The 19,316-nt window shown below is 47.4% G+C and overlaps 1 protein-coding gene and 1 long non-coding RNA gene across 2 annotated transcripts in view; one reads left to right on the forward strand and one right to left on the reverse strand.

Annotated features, from left to right (window-relative positions):
- Prkce (protein kinase C epsilon) overlaps window positions 1-19,316 on the reverse strand; it is a 506,175-nt gene that overhangs the window by 446,711 nt on the left and 40,148 nt on the right. The gene's annotated exons all lie outside the window — the stretch shown is intronic.
- On the forward strand, window positions 6,652-10,275 carry LOC116080910. Its single transcript, XR_004114664.1, has 3 exons — window positions 6,652-6,922; window positions 7,347-7,607; window positions 10,023-10,275. It is a non-coding gene; the product is annotated as an uncharacterized LOC116080910 (long non-coding RNA).

Raw genomic sequence — 19,316 nt, forward strand, 5'->3', positions numbered from 1 at the left:
AGGGGAGGGCAGGGGGCAGAGGGCAGGGCAGGGGAGGGCAGAGGAGGGGAGGGGAGGAGGGAAATGGTATACACTGGCTCTTTCTGAGATGCAGAGTGGCTTCAGTGAACACATGTGCTACTTTTGCTGCCAGAGAGTGACTTTGCTCCATGCCATTTGATGGTCCTGGACTGGAGCCTCCAGAAGAGTCAGTGACTAGTTCTGTCCAGGAAAATATCAAAGGGAGTCTCAGCCCTTCATGTCCAGTATCTGGTATTCAGGAAGGGTGGCAGGGATGCTCTTCGGAACACACTTTGAACTGGACACAGCCCTCTACAGTGTCCATTTCTTACACACTGGTAGCTTGCCACAAATGAGGCCCACGGTGTGTTTGATGACCTGAAAAAAGGACTCAAATGTAACCTGTAGGCCAGTAGGGCCTGACCACTGCTGTGGGAGGCTAGAGCTGGGCTCACTGGAAGATGAGGCCTGAGACTCCAGGTCTGCTCCCAGGCTTGGCAGTCAGAAACCAGGGAGAAGGGAGAGTCAGAGCCACCATCCCCCACCCACTGGCTCTCACATCAGAGGCAGACTCTCAGCTCGCCTGTGTGGGAAGCAAGCAGGAGCTGTTTCCATTTTCCTTCATATTCATCACGAACTGTGGCCCACAGATAGGAGAAGCCACAGAAACAATGTCCATCCTCACCCTCCAATGATCCTGAAAAACAGAGGCTAAGAGAGGGCTGGGCATAGATGGAGCACCTCTGACATCTGTGATCAGAGCTGGGGGTAGAGGGAGCACCTCTGACATCTGTGAGCAGAGCTGGGGATGGAGGGAGCACCTCTGACATCTGTGAGCAGAGCTGGGGGTGGAGGGAGCACCTATGACATCTGTGAGCAGAGCTGGGGGTGGAGGGAGCACTTCTGACATCTGTGAGCAGAGCTGGGGGAGGGGAGCACTTCTGACATCTGTGAGCAGATCTGGGGGTGGAGGGAGCACCTCTGACATCTGTGAGCAGAGCTGGGGGTGGAGGGAGCACCTCTGACATCTGTGAGCAGACACAGCCTCCATGAAAAGAGATCAGCCGCGAGGGAAGAGCAAAGGCCAAGACCTTGCCATCCATTCATTGTGTGACCTTGGGTTAGTGACACATTCTGCCTGCCACCAACTACCCTCTTCCCCCATCTGTCAAATGAAGATAATAAAAACTGTTCTGAAGTTAGAACGATATAATCAATGTTTAAATGGTTCTGGAAAGCATAAAGCTTTATGTGGGGATTTAAGGTGTTACCTGAGTGGGAAGGGTAAGGGCTCTCACCCTCCCTGCCTCTCCAGTGAATCCAGATGTTTGCTAACAATTACACTCTTGACTGGGACTCTGTCTTGAAGGGAGGTGCACACAGAAGGCTTCATATCCCAGAGATGACTATAACCTGATCTCAACTGCCCTCCAAAGTCCTTGAGAGATGCTGTTGGGAAGTGATGGTGCCTTTAAGACCCAGGACCTATTGGGAGGTCATTAAGGACAGGTGCCTGGTGAGGACTGAAGGACCCTGGTCTCCTCTTTTTCTCTTTTATTTCCCAGCCATTAAACGAGTAGATTTTCTTTCCTTGTACTCCACCTTTGACACCCTAACTCAGAGCAATGCAGCCATCTGGCCATGGGCTCAAGCCTCTACAAGTGTGAACCCAAATAACTCCCTTTCCTCTTTGCATAGCAACGGTCTCGGGGATTTGCAGTCACACCTAACAAGTGGGTACTAGGACACAGGTCTGACAAATGCCAGGTCACATGGTCGGAGCTAGCACAGTAGGCCTGTGAAATAATGAGCTGTGACCCACAGGGACTTCCACTGTACTCATCAAAAGCCAGTGCAACTCTCAGACATGGGTGTGGGATATGCTGGACCACAAGGAATGTAGTCACAGCATCACAGAATTCTGCTGATGAGATCCCATCTCTAGAAAGGGTTTCTACTTCCCAAGTATAAGCAGAAAATGGACTCCATTTCCCATCAGCCTAGGGTAGGTATACTAGTTAATGTACACTATTATTTACACAGTTCGGAATCATGAACCAAATCCTTAACTACTCTCTGCCCCAAGTTCTTCCTCATAGGCATAAGAAACAAGAAAGCAATCTGGTGACAAGAAGACACAGCTCCAATGACAGCTAGTTCCCGTTGTTGATCAAATCCTGCAGCAGTCTCAAATGTTCTTACATATAGAAGGCACTGCCCCATTTTCCTTCTGCTGGGATTTCAATCATGTGGGCCATTGGGTCATGGAGGTATAATCAACTTCCTCTTCAGGACCAACAAGGGAAAGGAGGCTGCAGGCATGTGACATGGTAGGTTGTGGCTGACACACACTTTGAATTCATGTCAAGCAGAACTGAAGGATCTGAAGATCATTTTGGAACTGTCTGAGCTCTGCAAGGGCAGAGCCTGTATATCCAGACCTCCCTCACTCAAGGCTGTTTGACACACCTTGCTAGAAGACCTCTGAGAGCCAAAGGACAGGACAGCAGAGCAAGGCCAGAGCACGGCTGGGGAAGGGTATGGCCAAGGAGAAGCTAGCCTAGTTTTCTCATCGCTATCCGTGTGCTTTTATTTCCTGTTGGAAGGGAGGAGCTTTTCCACAGAGTCTAAATCAGTGCTTCTCAACCCTCCTAATGTCTCAGTCCTTTACTACAGTGCCTCATGTTGTGCTGACCCCCAACCATAAAATCATCTCATTGCTACTTCATAACTGTAAATTTGCTATTGTTATAAATCATCATGTAAATATCTGATATGCAACCCCTATAAAAGGGTTGTCTGACCCCAAAAGCATCAAGACCCACAGGTTAAGAACCACTAGTCTAAAGCAATCCTGTGTAACACTTTTTCTTGCAGGCTATAAAAGCAGCTGGGACCCACTATCTCCCGACCGGGCCACGGCCTTTCCACTCCAGTTCTATACCTTCCCATCCCACCTAAACCCCTAGATTTCACCTCAACATGTTTCTGCAAGTGAAATCCTAATAGGGATGTTTTATAGTCCTCAAACCCCATCAAGTTCAAGGACCGACTTCCAAGACCAAAGATCCTTTCATCTGCTACAATGACCTCTGGAATGGAGTGAACAGGAACAGAGAGCCAGGCACAGGCATCTGACCTGGAGCATCTGACAGCAGGTATAAAAGCCTTGCTCGGCACCCAGGCTCAGAACCATCTTCAAAAAGCCCTGGGGTCCCAGCAGCCACTGCAGTGGACACACTTCATTCTCCTGAGCACTAAAGCAAGACAGAAGGCTTAATCAGGTCAGCAGCTTTTGATCTGAAAATAGGTACCTTCTTGACACTCTGTGGATTATAGGAATTATGCCTGGGAAAGCTACCTCCACACCAGCATCATGCCAGGGTACTCAGGGATATTTGGCTGGGGGAAATAATTACATAGCCAATGCCATCAAACCACAAAACTAAAGCAAGCCCACCCATCACACCAGAAGCCAAAGCCTTGAGGTTTATCTGACAATGGAAATGAAACAGCTAAACCTCAAGATTTTTTGTGCCTCTGTCTCACCTACTGGGCTTTTGCCTGTGAGCTAAAGAGGCTGGGGTGGTCCAGTGGGGCTGCACCCAGCGTCTCTGATGAGCACCTAAAGTCATACTCAGTCATTCCTGCCTTTTCTGATAAACTATCATTTTCAGCTAAAATTTTCCACTCCTGGACTCAGCCCAAAGGTAAATTTATTTTGGAAAGTCTCAGCCAGGTTCTTCTGTAACCAGTGTCTTAAGCAGGTAAAACAAAGACTATTGCTTCTCTTGACATAAAATTATGTCCTGAGAGTACAGTAATAGATCAGGGCCCCAGTGTCACCGGGAGCCAAGCTCCACAGACCCAGGGCCAAGGATGTATTAAACATGCTGTATTAAAGATATGCCTACAAAATGATCCTGAGTGAGAAACTGAAATTTCATGTTTGGCATTTCCAAATGGGGATACTAGTAAGTCTCGGGTAATCTTAAGATTTAGGCATCTCAAAATACTTCATTCCTCTTATCTCATCTGTGCCCCCACAGCTTCCTGGGGGTAAGGAGTAACCAACTAGGCTTCAGCTTGACAGATGGTAAATGAAGAGCAAAAGACAGGCTGAGAATTCTCAGAGTGACACAAGGTATAGCACGAGTCCACTGGCAAGGTCAAGACTACTGGGTACATCTTTAATATCCAGTCCCACATATGAGAGTCATCTAATAAGTACAAGTATTAATCTGAGTCTTATAACATGGTATTGTAACAGTTCATTTGCTACCAAACAAAATAGATGAGAATGGGTATTCTACAAAGCTCCCAGTGCTGGGAGCTGCGGGGCCTCATTTCTTCAGCCTCTAGTGAGGGTGCCTGGGGACAGCAGAAGGTAGCAGAAGAACAGAAGGGAAACAAGGGCCATATGTTAAAGGGGCCAAGTACATGGGATGACCCCATTTCATAAGAACCCACTCTCAGAAGAACTAACTCCAAGAGCGCAGCATTAATCCCTTCAAAGGACAACACACCCAATGACCTGAACACTTCTGTACTGGCTGGTTTTGTGTTCACTTTGACACAGGCTAGAGTTATCACAGAGAAGGGAGCTTCAGTTGGGGAAGTGCCTCCATGAGATCCAGCTGTGGGGCATTTTCTCAATTAGTGATCAAGGGGGTAGGGCCCCTTGTGGGTGGTGCCATCCCTGGGCTGAAAGTCTTGGTTTCTATAAGAGAGCAGGCTGATCAAGCCAGGAGAAGCAAGCCAGTAAGAAACATCTCTCCATGGCCTCTGCATCAGCTCCTGCTTCCTGACCTGCTTGAGTTCCAGTCCTGACTTCCTCTGGTGACCAACAGCAATGTGGAAGTGTAAGCTGAATAAATCCTTTCCTCCCCAACTTGCTTCTTGGTCATGATGTTTGTGCAGGAATAGAAACCCTGACTAAGACAACTTCCCAGTATGTATACTCTTGAGAGTTCTACTGCCTCCTGTGCAGCCATCTTGAAGACTCCTTACACACAGGGGCACTTACCTAATCCACAGCATGTACTCAATTGTCCTAGGCATAGCATACTGCCTGTTACATTGAAAAGTAGAGGGGAAGAAGAACTGGCTTTTATAGGGCACCCATATATCAAACACCGTACCAATTATTTTTTCCTTATAAGACCTCTACAAGAGTGACATATCACATTCACTTCTCAGATAGGAGACAAGAGACCCAGACAGTAACTGGCAGAGTTAACATTAGGAATAAAGTGAACCTGCTAATACAGGCCACATTGCCCATAATACTAGGCTATGGAAGTCCTCCAGACTGCCATGTCACATTTTATATAGAAATGCCATTTAGGATGTGAGCTCTGAACTATGCTTTAACCAGAACGGATGATTAAAAAAAACAAAGGCAGTCGGTCTCACATGTCCAACTTCTTCTCCAACTGCCCAAGCACCGCTGAGGAAGGGAGTTGTGGGAGCTAGTGAAGGTTAGCTGGTGGTGGTCCATGCAAAGTGGGGGTAGGAGGATCAGGAGTTCAAGGCCACCCTTGACTACACAGAAAATCCAAAGCCAAGCTGTATGGTACCTGACTCTGTCTTGAGAAAAAAAAGACACCTCTGGCGCACCTCTATAATCCAAGCATCTGGGAAGCAGGAGATTAAAAAGTTCAGATGCAAAAAGTTCAGATGCAAAAGAGAAGAAAGAAGGGTACTGTGGCGGGTGAGTCAATGATGTGCACCTTTACAGCTCTCAGGACCTGAGTGCAGTCCCTGAAACATACAGGAAGACAACCTGGTCACAGGGTCAAGGGCTTGTAACGTCAGTATTGAGGAGGCAGAGACAGGCAAATCCCTGCTACTTACTGGCCAACCAGCCCAACCTACGTGCTGAACTCAAGCCAATAAGGTACTCTGCCTTAAACATCAAGGCTGAAGGCTTCTGAAGAAAGTTGATCTTTAGTGTGCACATGCACACACACACACACACACACACACACACACACACACACACACACACTGGGGGTGAGGGAAGCCAATAAAAAACAATGATAGACAATAAATAAGAATAAAATGTCAGTAATCCACATACTATTTGAGGGTTCCTACCAGGATTTCCCTGACCTTCTTTTATGTGGGTATGTCCTACCCATACATCTCAAGACCTTGCACTAAGTAGTAAATCATGGATGGATGGATGGATGGATGGATGGATGGGTGGGTGGGTCAATAGATGGATGGATGAATGGATGGGTGTTATAATAATGTTCTCCAAAATAATTCCGCCTACTGCAAGTGAAGTTTAAATCTATACACTCTCTATTTAATATTTGAGGGCATATTTGTTATTTTAATACCAGTAATAGACAATTAGTCTGGCTTTTACTTTCTGTAAGCATGTGGATAAAAGAAAATGATTTTTTTTGTTTGTATAGAATGAAGAGGCTGCATAGCTCAGATAGTTTTTGAAGTAATGAAACAGGAGCCCAATTATTGTTTTTAAGTGAGACACAAAATAAATGTTCCAGGGAAGAATTTTCATAAAAAGTAAAGACTTCTATGTAGGACAATAAGAGAAAATCTAAAGAGAAGCTGTCCCTGGAGACAGTAGGCAATGTGCATCCTTCCGGAATATGGAAGATTTTCTAAGGTTCCACACAGGAGACTCAAAGGCAGCAGAAAGCTCTGTGCCCTCAGCTCAGGCCGAAGAGACAGAATAACCAGGTCTAGAAATTCTGGTCTAGAAATTCCACTTCCCAGGCTTCATCATGAACCTTGGCTCCCAGCCAGGCCCCTATCTACCTGATTGGCTAACTGTCCCCTGACAGGGGATCTGAGCAACCCCTGAGGCTCACAAGTTTTCCTTAGAACAATCTCTTTCACTCAAACGTCCATTTCCAGCAGTGTTTGGTCTTCCTGCACCAAACAGAAGGTATTCAAATGGCTCCTTCTGGGACATCGTCTGAGGGAAAGGGTGGTCCCCACACTACTTCCAACACCAGAAGCTTGTCTTTGATTTACCCAAGACGCTGCCCCTCCCCAGAGTTTTATGTAAAAATATGAGATTGTACTAAGAGAAATAATTGTAATTTGGATAGCAACACAGCTAAATCTTGTCCAGCTGCTATTAAACAAATCTGTATGGGATCAGGTGCCAAAGCAGGTGCAAACCCAGCTACTTGAGTTAACCTCAGAAGCCAGCCTTCAGCAAGGGTGAGGCAGGCGTCATCTCAGAACAGACCCACCCTTGAAGGCTGTTCCGGCCTAAGCTTCCTCTGTCGGCTGTATACCCACCTGAGCAGGTTACAGGCGTGGCCTCATAAATATAAGTACTGCTTGTCAACCTTATTTTACAGATAAAAACTTGATGCTGGGAGAAAAGAAAAGTGACCCAAGAGCCAGACCAGTAGCCAAGGCTAGCTAGCTCCTGAGACCAGGCTAGTCTTCACAACCCTACATCCACCCCTCAGTAGCTGGCACATCCTCAGCAGATGGTACCCACTCCAACTGTATCCTTCATGTTTACATTTGCCTGGTGATACTGAGTCCAAAACTTAACAGGCTGAGAGAAGAGGAAAGAAAACATGTTGGACTCACTGATGGCTCTGTGCATTCAGGTGAGAGAGGATCCTTACCAGTCTAACATAAGTGGATCATAAGCAAAACTGCTTTCGCCTAGATCTATGCCTGGCAGATCTAAATAAAACTTGCTCTTTCCACTGCACTACCTCTCAAATGCCCCTGTGTACATAGGCTATACTATCCGCTAGGGTCTACGCTAACCACCCTGACATCAAAACTGCCCCTGAAGAAGGATCAGTCGCTTATCAGTTAGTGTGGTATGTGTATATAGTATATGCACATGTGTGTGTGCAGGTGCGTATACCCATCACACACATGCACAGGCCAGAGGAGGGCACTGAATGGTATGTTCTACGACTTTCCACCCCACTCCCTGAGGACAGGATCTCTCACTGAACATGGAGCAAGGCTGGAAACCAATAAGCTCCAGAGAGCCTCCAGTCTGTGCCCGTAGAGCTCTGTGGTTACAAGTACACAGGGCCATGCCTGGCTTTCTGCACTCATGCTGGTAATTCAAACTCAGGTCCTCATGCTTGCATAGAAAGCATCCTTACCTACAGAGCCATCTCCACAGTCCCCACACCTGCTTTCTAAATCTGTGATTTCTAATGAAGCTGCAGCTTTATACAACATTGTTTCAAGCACGTTTAATAAAGGATTCTCTGTGATGGCTACCATGGCCAAGTGCATGTGTGTATGCGTGTGTGTGTGTGCATGTGTGTGTGTGTGTGTGTGTGTGTGCACCAAGTCTTCCCCCATACCAACAATTCACTTTTCACTTCCTGGAAAAAACACAGATCATATTGGATCTACGTTTATGCTAATGACCTCATTTTGATTATATTTGCAGACAGCATGCTTTCAAATATAATTCCATCTTGAGAAACCAAGGAGGCTGGGACTTCAACCTAACATCTGAGGGGGCCGGTGGAGTCCAATTCACAGCATCCACTTGTGGAATAACCATCATTCAGGGTCATAGAAGACCAGTGCATGCTGGCTCACACCTGCAATCCCAACACTAACAAGGCTAAGGCAGGTAGATTATCTGGAATTGGAGGCCAGTCTGGTCTACATAGTGAGACCCAAAGTCAGCCCTGTCAACATGAGATGCTGACTTAAAAAAATGAAGATATCATAGTCAGAGAAAATTTCAGCTTTGCCTCCTACATGATCCTCAGCACTGGTTCCATGACAGAAGAACAGTGTCACTCTCCCTGCTGTCCCTTCTGCCTCAGATGTCTCTTCTTCATGAACTTCTCCCACATCTCCTTCATACCTCAGCGCAAGCATCCTGGACAAAGCTCTCCCAGACCTCCCAGCCTGGGTCAGAGCCCCCCCTATAGGATCTCTGCACACAGCCCTCTCCTCCTACAGGATCCTCACATCACCATCATTGCAATCTTCCATTCTTTAGGACTTTTGATCTGGGGTTCAGGTTTGTTGTTTCTTTTTTTGTCTTGGTTTTGTTGCTGTTGTTGTTGCTTTGCCCCAGCGTCTTACTGTGTAGCCCAAGCTAGCCTCAAATGTTAGCTTCTCCTGCCTCAACCTCCCAAGTGCCAGGATTCACAGGTGCATGTCATTACACGTGCTGCTTACTGATTATTAGATAGATGTCCTGTCACCATCAGACACAGACACTGCTGGGACCTTGACATCCTGGCTCTCAGCAAGGACACAATCCTCTGCTGCTCCTCGAGAAGAAAAGTCCAGTACCATATCCTCCCCAACCTTAAGCTGACTGGTGAACTGCAGGAAACCACTTTAAAACAAACTATTTACTGTATATGTTTGAGTGTATGTATGTATGTATACTGTACATGTGCCTGGTGTGTGTGGAAGACAGAAGACAAAGTCAAATCCCCTAGGACTGTGGTTACAGACAGTTAAGAGCTGTCATGTAGGTGCTAGGAATTGAACCCCAGCTCCTCTGCAAAAGCAGCAAGTGCTTTGTTAACGACTGAACCGACTGAACCGTCTCTCCAGCCCTGCTGCAGCTATCCACTTTACAGTCTGAATCTAACAACTTCTTTAGGCTAAACCTGGCCACTGCCTTCCCTGCCTCTGAAAGGTACAGAAGAGCCAGAGAGAGAGCCACCTCCTGCCCACCTCCTGCCCACCTCCTGGATCTTCAGCTCCCTGCACTGCCCCAGTCCTTCACCAGGGTGCTAACCTTCACCCCTACTCCAGACCCAAGGACAGGTATTCCCACTAGAACTTCTGTGATGCTGAGGTGGTAATCTCTCTTCCCACCCTAAGAGCCCTAAACCCTCTTGCTTCCTGAGAGTTGCACATCAGACCTATAATACCCTAAGTTGTCAATTTTTATAACAGTTCCTTGAAGATTGAGACATTCCTTCCTACAGGAAGCTCCTTAAACAGGAAGGTAAACAAATAAAACTACCCCCAGGAAGTCCCTGAAACTGACCATATTCTCTCTGCCCTCCCAGAGGAGTGAAAGCAAGCTGCCGAGGAGACTCAGAGTAGAGCAGCCACCAGGAAGAAGCAGAAACCAGACAGGCTGCCTGGAAGAGCTTTGGACACTCCCCAACCTGTTGAGATGCCTGTGGCCTGTGCAGTGAGCTCCAGGTTCCCAGCTTTGTGAGCTGTCACCCGTGTCAGGGTGGCCTCCGTAATTTGAGTCCTTTTGGCTCCTGTAAGTACCCCTCACCCATATTTCTCTAAGTGACCCCAATAAAACTCATTGACTCACTGAGGTGGACTTCGGTGGTATCTGTACTTTGGTCTGCTGTGGGTTCCCTAGCTGTGTTGAGTAGATGTGTGTGTTGTGTCTCCCCAGGGAAGGTTTTGTCACACCACATGACTCTATATACAAACTCCCATGTGCCTAATGTGCTTTAAAAAAAAAAAAACCCTTCAGGACCATAAATCACACACCAGGCTGCCTTGGAGTCAGTTTTTAAAGCAGGCTTGGCCTGTGTACAAAGGCAGTCTATTGCGCCATGTCTGTTGGGGAAACTCAGCAGTCTTTCACCCTCATGGTAGACCCTCAATGTTGACACATGGGGACCCTGTGCGCTGCAGAGAGAAAGGCCACCTGGCCATTCCTCCTGACTTTGCTTAGTAACTCACTGTGAGTCGGATGATGTTTCTTCAGTTCTGATAGTTGTCACCACAACAAATGGGGACACTGAGGATGACCGAGAAAAAGAGGCCCATTTTGACCCAAAGGAATTTGCCAGAGTCTTAACCCTGAGGAGAGACAGACAAGGAAGCAAGAGAAAACAGAGTGTGTGTAGCCGGCATGGTGGCACCCAACTGTAACCTCAGCACACGGGAAGCTGAAGGGTTTAAGGCCAACCTAGGCTACCTAGAAAATCCCAGGTCAGCCTGGGCTATACAAATGAGACCCTTTTTTAAAGGAAGAAGCAGTAATGGATGCCCCTAAGAAAAACAAACGTAAAGCCTGCTGTGACCTCTGTGACCTGCAGAGGTCTGTCCTGAGGAGTGGAGCTTGTAAGGAGGGGCCTGAGGTTGGGAGGAGGGAGGAAGTTAAATGGCGTGAGTCAGAGCTTTTAAGGAGAGCGGCAAGCCACTGCCCTCGTCTGAGGTGTGGGCTCTCTCTGACAAATGAGGATAGGCGGAGCTATGGATGCGGCGTAGAAAGAGTGCGGAAGGAGCTGGCAAGTGTTACTTGTTGCCCTCTCTCAGTTAACACAGGGATCGAGTCTCCTGTGAGACGTGGGTCTCTAAACTCACAAATGAGTCCTGCCGAGTCTTCCCTGCCGCAGCGTTTCTCTAGCCTCTCTCTAGCCTCTCTGCCTGTGGCCTGCTACACTCACATCTACACACACAACCGAATCCAGAGAGAGCCAGACTCCTCCTCGCATTACGCCTGGTGCCTGGCCACCTTCAGGGTGGTCTCAGACTGGCTGCGCATCCACATGGGCTCCTATGAGGTATTTGTGGTCACACCTAGAGCTGCGAATCTGGATTCAGAACATAAATCTCATCCCTGTAGCTTCTTGCTCGATAACTGCTATCCTCTCACAGTCCTCTACCCCCTCCCCACCCCCCACTGCTGTTTGCAACAGCTGCTGGGTCTCACATATCTGGGAAGTCTATTTGCTTGCTCTGTACCTGCATCATTAGTGGAGCTGTTGGGCAAACTCAAGCCTGCCACCCAACTCCATCCCCCAGGGAGAAGCATGCCACCCTCCACCCAACACCATTTTTTTGTTTGCTCACTCACCCAACTGGAGATTTATACTTTATATCACTTCAGATGGTTGATTTTGCCAAAATAAAACTCTTAAGTGTGGCTAGATTCTGGAAGAAGACAATACCACCAAATTCACCTAATCTATGTCCTTTTTTTTTTTTTTGAGACTGTATTTTAATTATAACCTTTCTCCATACCCTCCCCCCCCCCAAAGCCCTCACATATATCCCTCTCCCTATCTGGATACTTTTGCATAAATCTATAGCTGTAAGTCACACACAGAACCCTAGTTTAGCTACTTTTACAGAAACTTGCCCACAAAATGAGCATGGGTCGCCTGTAGTGCAGCCAAGCATTACTCGTGCATGTGCCACCCAATGGAGCGTTTGTGGAGAAGAAAGCCAGCACCAGATGATGTCTACTCCAGCCGTAGCTGCCTGGAAACTGAAAAGAAATCTCCAAGGAAATGATAGGAGCTCAGGAACTCAATGGAAACTGCCCTCTCTCCCGCTCCCCATCTCTCTCCTGTCAGATGGCTACTTTCCATTCACTCTGCCTAGAAATGAAGTGCACATAAGTTTAAGATGCTCAATTTCTCTTTATGTAAAATAAAAGAAAGAAAGAAAAAGAAAAAGAAAAGAAAAAAGAAAAAAGAAAATGTGTGCGGGTTGAGAATCCCTACTCTGAATATCCAAATGCTCTGAAATTCATTTTTTTTTCAACTTGCATAACTCAGAATATTTCAGGGTCTGGGGTTTTTAATTAGGGGTATTTAACCTTGTAGAGAGTCCTTGCAGAGATTCCAACCTAACAAGCTCCAACATCTGAAACATTTTTGGGTTCCAAAGATTTTGGAAGAGAAATCTTCCACCTGTATACAACTGAAGGACCAAGGGACAAATTCCAGCTCCCTATATAGGTACATCCGGGTGCTGATTCAGCAGCAAAAAACTTGCTAGGAGCTGGGGTGGTCATGGAACTGCTCAGACCACTCCTTCTGGAAGGAGGAAGCTTTCCAGGGAAGGCATTGGAAACAATCCTACCAGTGAGCTCTACGGATAGAGGCAGGGAGGTCCTAGGACATCCAGGTAAACTGGCCCCTAAAAGGAAACCACCCACCACAACAGCGGTTCTCGACCTTCCGAATACCCCAACCCTGTGGCCCCCTCCCAGCCATGAAGTTATCTTTGTTGCTACTTCCTAACTGTACTCTTGCTACTGTTAGGAATTGTAATGTAAATATCTATGTTTTCCAGTGGCTTTGGGGGGGGTTGTGTCTCACATTTTGAGAACCAGTATTGCTAAAGAAAGAAGCAGTGAGATAACCTTTCCGGTGCCAATCAGTCCATAGGAGGTGAAGAGCACCAGCTGACTCCACCCTCCACTCCTTTGTTCTCACTGCTGCTGTGGGAGGTTCCAGTCGCCATCTTTTACTCTGGCTTTGAGTTACAATAATTAATAATACTTTGGGTGAGTAAGATAGTTTTCAAATCACACCACATTTTAGTCAGGAACCATACAGAGTCAACAATACCATTTCAAGAGGCAGACAGAGCTCTTTAGTGCTCCCCCAGCCCCTCACCCAGAACAAGAGCAAACAGGCCTGGGGCAGCCAAGAGGGCGAGGTAAGGCCAGCAGGGGGTGCTCTCCTCCTTACCGCCGCAGGTGCACACAGGCAGGGCACCAGCTCATGGAAAAGGGAAACATAATCAATCACTGCCATGTAACCAGGGTGGTCCATTTTATTGGCGACTTCTTGCTCAGTAACATCCACTTCTGATATTGGAATAAATTCAATCTCAGGGATACATAATCTTCATTATCACTGTGTCCATTAAAGGAAGAGTGGTCATGAAGAAATTGGTTTTCACTCTGCACCAAAGATAGGCCTGTTGACAGGTACAAAATAAATCCAAGACAGTAAGTTGGAAACAAAAAGGAAGTAGGGGAGGGGCTAGAAAGATAGCTTGGTGGTAAGATGTTTGCCTTGCAAGCACAAGGGCCTAACGTCAAACCCATGTGGAATGGTGAGTAGGGCAGCCCATGCTCAGAATCCCTCTGCTGGGGAGGCGCAGGCTGGGAAATCTTTGAGGGTTTGCTGTCCAGACATCCTACGTCAAATTTAGAGCTCCAGGTCCTAGGAGGACACCTTGTCCATGACACCAAGAATGATGGATGGTGACTGAGGAGTGACACCATGGTTGGGTGACCTGTGGCCTAGAGATGGAGGAAGAGAAGGAGGAAGAGAGAATATCACACCCAGGAAAAGAACAAGATCTCTATGTGGGCATCCCACAATCACATGACCAGCCACATGTGGACTCTAGAGTCCTAAGCATTTACCTCCTGGTCCTCAACTGCCAGATTAGGTCATTAGAGCTGGAGTATCAAGATGAATCCAAAATTCTAACATTAGAACGTGATATGCTAATATTCTGATTATTATTGATCCTGTTAGAATATCACATGATTCTAATTGTTCTGAATAGTATCCTAATAGTCAGGAAGAATGCCTTCCAACCTTATCCTAATACTTGAAGAAGTCACATGGTGGCCAGACTTCACCGTGCAGAGCAATCTGGAAAGAGGCCTCCTCTGCTTCCCAGGAGAACGTTGTCGCTAGATGAAAAACTGAGAGTCGGGTTCTCAGGGTCCCACCCGCCCCCACAGACTCCTGTCATGTCTTCTGCTTATTCAGAAAGGCCTAAATGTTTCAAAGCAAATGAAAAGATGACGCCTGCCGACTAGCTTCTTCGCCCACCACCGCAGCCCTGAGGGAAGGAGAATACCAAAATGAAGACACGAAATGGAGAAATCCGAGCAAAGGCATAGAGAGCCTTGACAGAAACTCCGTAAAAGGCAAGGAGAAAGGCGTGTGCCGCCACAGTTTCCTGCCAAAACCTTCACATGGATTTGGAGAAAGACGAGGTATCTCTGTCAGGGCCCAGCAAATGCCGTGTGAAAGAGCTGCGGCTGGTATTTAACAGGGCCCCAGAAAGCCTTTTTTATCATTTTTTTAAAAAGGTAATTATTTTAACCGCTGATGTGTATAATAAACTCTTGTCAGCCTGACATTAAAATCTGTTTCTTTTCTTTGCTCCCCACCTCTTCCCTGTGAGCCCTGCAGCCCACGGGCATGGCACATGTTCTATTGTTATCTCATGGTTTCTTTCGGAGCTCATCGGTGGGCAGTTGTTCCGTGAAGCTGTGGTGTGTTTGCTAGGAGAAAGACACCATCTCCCTGCAGGGATGGGAAGGAAGACTAAACGTGGGCAGCGCTCGAGCTGCAGTACAAGACTGGGTCTCTTCTGGGGGTGGTGAGGGCTTCTGTACAGGCATTGTAGCAAGAGAGAAATGCAAAAACGGAATATTACCTAGATCCTTCGAGGCTAACAGCAGGAGAATACAGTTGCAAATTGGGGGATTGGGATGGGGGAGGGAGGGAGAGAGAGAGGGAGAGGACAGGTGAGAAATCTTTAGGCTTCCTGGGGACTGACTTTGACATGGCATGAAGAATGGAGCTTATGAGGAAGTTCCCTGACTTTCCAAGTACAAAGTAGGAAAGGGCTCCTCATCTCTGCATGAGTTCTGAAAGGGCAGGGAACTTGGCCAAAGTATCTTGCTTAAGCACTTCCCAGGCACACTGAAAGCCTGGAAATGCTGATCCTTCATACCTGATCCTGTCACTTTCCAGCTCGCTTTCACTATCAAGAAAAACAACCTCCCTCACAATCAAGCCTGATAGGCAAATCTCTGAAAAGTTCAGGCATCTCGCCTGATCAAAGATTTCTCAACCCCTGACCACCAAAACAAACCAATCCCTGCTAACCTGACTGACCTGGTTGTATTCCCCAGTTGTATCCCTTCTAGCCTGGCCGGCCCAGTTGCATCCCTGCTAACATGGGTGGTGGTTGGTGGGTGGCCCAGTTGTATCCACATGAACCTGGCTGGCCCGGTTGTATTCCTGATTGTATCCCTGCTAATCTTGCTGGCCCAGTTGTATCTCCCCTGCCACGCCCCCAGCCTGGACAGCTCAGTCGTGCCCCGCCACCCCCCACCCCTCAGCCTTGCTGGCTCAGTTCTATCCCACACACACCCGCCCCACTAGCCTGACAGGCCCATTGTGTCAACCCCTCCCCCCCCAACATCCCTCCTTCAGTTAGCCTGGCTGGCCCTGGCCTGGTCATCTTGAGACCACAGCACAGTGCTTGCATATTCTCTATCTACCAGCCATACCATCTCTTTTGTTTTCCCTCATTTTTAATTAGTTCTTGACAAACATTATACAATATGTTTAGCGCACACGCACGCGCGCGCGCGCGCACACACACACACACACACACACACACACACACACACACACATGATTCACTCCTCCCAGATCCACAAGTCCCTTTCTCTACCCATCCAACTTTACGTCCTCTTGATTTTTTCTTAAATTCATCAAGTCCAACTTGTTTTGGGTATGTTCTTGGATTGGGGCCTTCCACTTGAACATGGTCAGTCTACTAGAGCTATTCCTTTCTAGAAAACTGACTCTCCCTCTCTTAGAAGGTATCCATTGCTCTTCAGTTGCCAGGCAGAATTTTGTACCCAACCCATGCCCCAGCCCCACTCCAGGCTGAGCTTTTGTCTGGATTAAGCGTTGTATGGGTTTCACTCATGCTGTTATAACCATCGGGTAACTGCCATACTGTAGCTGGAAGATGGTAGTTTTGTAGTCATCTACCACCTCTGGCTCTTAAAATCTTTCTGCTCCCCTTTCTTCAATGATCTCTGAACCTTGGGATAAAAGGATATGTAGAATCTAGATGTTTCCCGATGCCCTCATTGAAACCCATGCACACCCTCCAGGAACCCTTCTGTACCACCATTGCCAACACAGGCTGGGATTCTCTTTTTAAGAAAAAGACAACTATACATATGCATGCCCCAGGGGATGCTTGTGTCCTCCCCAAAGCCAGAGCAAGCTGTGGATCCCATCAAGCCCCACAAAAGCAGAAAACTCATTCCTCTTTGGATCTACCAGATGCAAAATGGAGCTGGACAGACTTGATGCTATGGCACTCAAGTGCACAGTGTGGGGTTGGGGTACTCCACCCAACACTCCTGACTCCATCCTCATACTCCTGCTGCACACCTTAGACACAGAACAGAACCTGAGATCCACAGGGAAGCAGAGGAGGGGGAGAAAGCATGTCCGTTGCCCTGAACGGTGAGAGAAGAAACTAGTTACTTCTAGGTTGTTTCTCTCCTGGATGACATGTTCCATGAGACTCGAATACTCGGGTTACAGAAATCCTACCTAGGAAGCAGAGCTTTCTTCTGGATCCTAAACATACCAAAGATAATCCTGGGAAAACTTCTAGAGATTCCAAGTGAACCTCAGTCCCCAGGTCTGCTCCATGGGTCAACAAACCCATTCCTGAGTCTTCTGGAATGGCAGAGGACCATCTTTGCAAGACTGATCCTTTTGGATTAAAATCTCCATAATTAAGACTTCTCTCATACAAAGACCCGTATCTAGTATCCCTAAAATTCCCTTGAAAATCTCCACTAGTTTTCTCTCCCTGCCACACACCCCACATCTGTCGTCTTCTCTAGACCTTATGTCATCAACTCATTGTCCTCTTTTGTTTCTACCTGACGAAGGTGTTCTCTCTTTCCCTGCTTCCACTCCTCGCTTGTCCCCACGATATTTCTCAAGAGTAAGTCAGTCCTGACTCCCTCCACCCTACATCCTCATGACCTCTCACAGTTTGGGACCTGTCTTGGTCAGTTTTCTAGGCGTTTTCTCAGCATGAGCCTCTCAGACAGTTCTGACAGCCTCCTCCCTGGTACACTTCTCAGCAAGAGCGAGGTAGGCCACCTGCTCCTCTCACCCCCATCCCTCTCCCTGCCCAACCTCCAGCATCTCCTACCCATGTCCGCCTGGCATGCTCCCCCTGGGGTTTGGCCTTGCCTAGCCTCTCTTTTGCTTCTGTCTCTAGGTCACCTCAGCCACTCCTGAGGTCTCAACTGTCATGCTGGCAGCTGTTCCACAAGCCTTGGCCTCTCCTCCAGGGTACCAAGCTCAAGTTTCTAATTTGATGCTAGGCACCTCTCTCTGGGGCTACAATGAGCTCAAATTCAACACATTTGCAGGCACACTATCTTCCCTTTCAAACTTGGGTTTGAAGGTCCCACCTTCTGAGTCCTTTAGCCTAGCCTAAGGCCCTGCCACCCTTCCAAGCAGCCCTGCCAGAGATGACTGGGGCATGTCCTCTGACCAACTCTCTCCTACTGCTACATTGTTCTCTTACATCAACCTCACTACCCCAACACACACACACACACACACACACACACAGAGAGAGAGAGAGAGAGAGAGAAAGAGAGAGAGAGAGAGAGAGAGAGAGAGAAAGAGTTGTGTGTCTCTCTGTGTCTGTCTGTCTGTCTCCTCTCTCCATCTCCAGCCTCTCAGACCACCATTATTCTTGAGTCCAGGCTGTCCAGAACTACCCTGCTACTCTGGCCTAAGGAAGAATTACACAGGTCTCCAATCCTTCCCCTCTACTTCTTCTAGAAGCATCTTGATTTCCAGGTCTAACCACAGTGCTTTTGCAACTTTGCCAATGATCAGCTTAAAAAAATCCTTCATTGCCCTCTATATCTATCACTAAAATTCTGCCCATCCTTCAACGCCACAAGCCACGGCAACCTCTACAGAGACTCAACGCCACAAGCCACGGCAACCTCTACAGAGACTCAACGCCACAAGCCACGGCAACCTCTACAGACACTCTATAATTTAACAGCTTTGCATCACACTATAAAATTAAACCATTTTTTAACAAGACATTACCATATGTGTTTGTACATGTGAGTGTGTGTGTGTGTGTGTGTGTGTGTGTGTACATGTGCATGTATGTATGTATGCCATGGTGTGCATGTTGAAGTTAAGGAAATTTTGAAGTTCAATTTTCTCATTCCACCATATCAGCTCTGAAGACTGACTCAGGTTATCAAGCTTAGCAACAAGTGCCCTTACCTACTGAACCATCTTGCTGGCCCTAAAATATCTCTTTTTAAAGGCATAACTATTGGTGAACAATTAACAAAACCTCAGAGCTGGTCTTTGTATCCAGAAGTAGAATTAACCACTTTCAAATCATCTGTGCCTCAGCTCTCTCTCCTGGCCTCTGAATATCTCTAGAAACATTATCATAGCAGGTGGCTGGCCTGCAGGTGGCCACTACAAGAAAGAGACTCTCTGCTCTTGCAAAACAGTGGCCTTGTCTCTGTTAGCATAAGACTCAGCCACACAGCTTAATGACCTCAAATACTGGCCAGCAGAACTTAGATTCCATGGAAGGGATGGAGAGATGGACAGCTGATGCTGGCTCTCTTTGCATGCCAAAGGCAGAGGCGCAGAGATGTCACACCAAGATGCACCAAGGCTGAATTGATTTCAAGTCAATCAAGAGGACATCTGAACCGAAAGCCTGTGTAAGAAGGACAGCTGTAGTGAAGGCTGGAAAGATCATGCATACTTCTCTCATTCACATGCTGAAAACCAACT

The sequence above is a fragment of the Mastomys coucha genome, unplaced genomic scaffold (assembly GCF_008632895.1).
Source record: "Mastomys coucha isolate ucsf_1 unplaced genomic scaffold, UCSF_Mcou_1 pScaffold6, whole genome shotgun sequence".
NCBI lineage: Eukaryota > Metazoa > Chordata > Mammalia > Rodentia > Muridae > Mastomys > Mastomys coucha.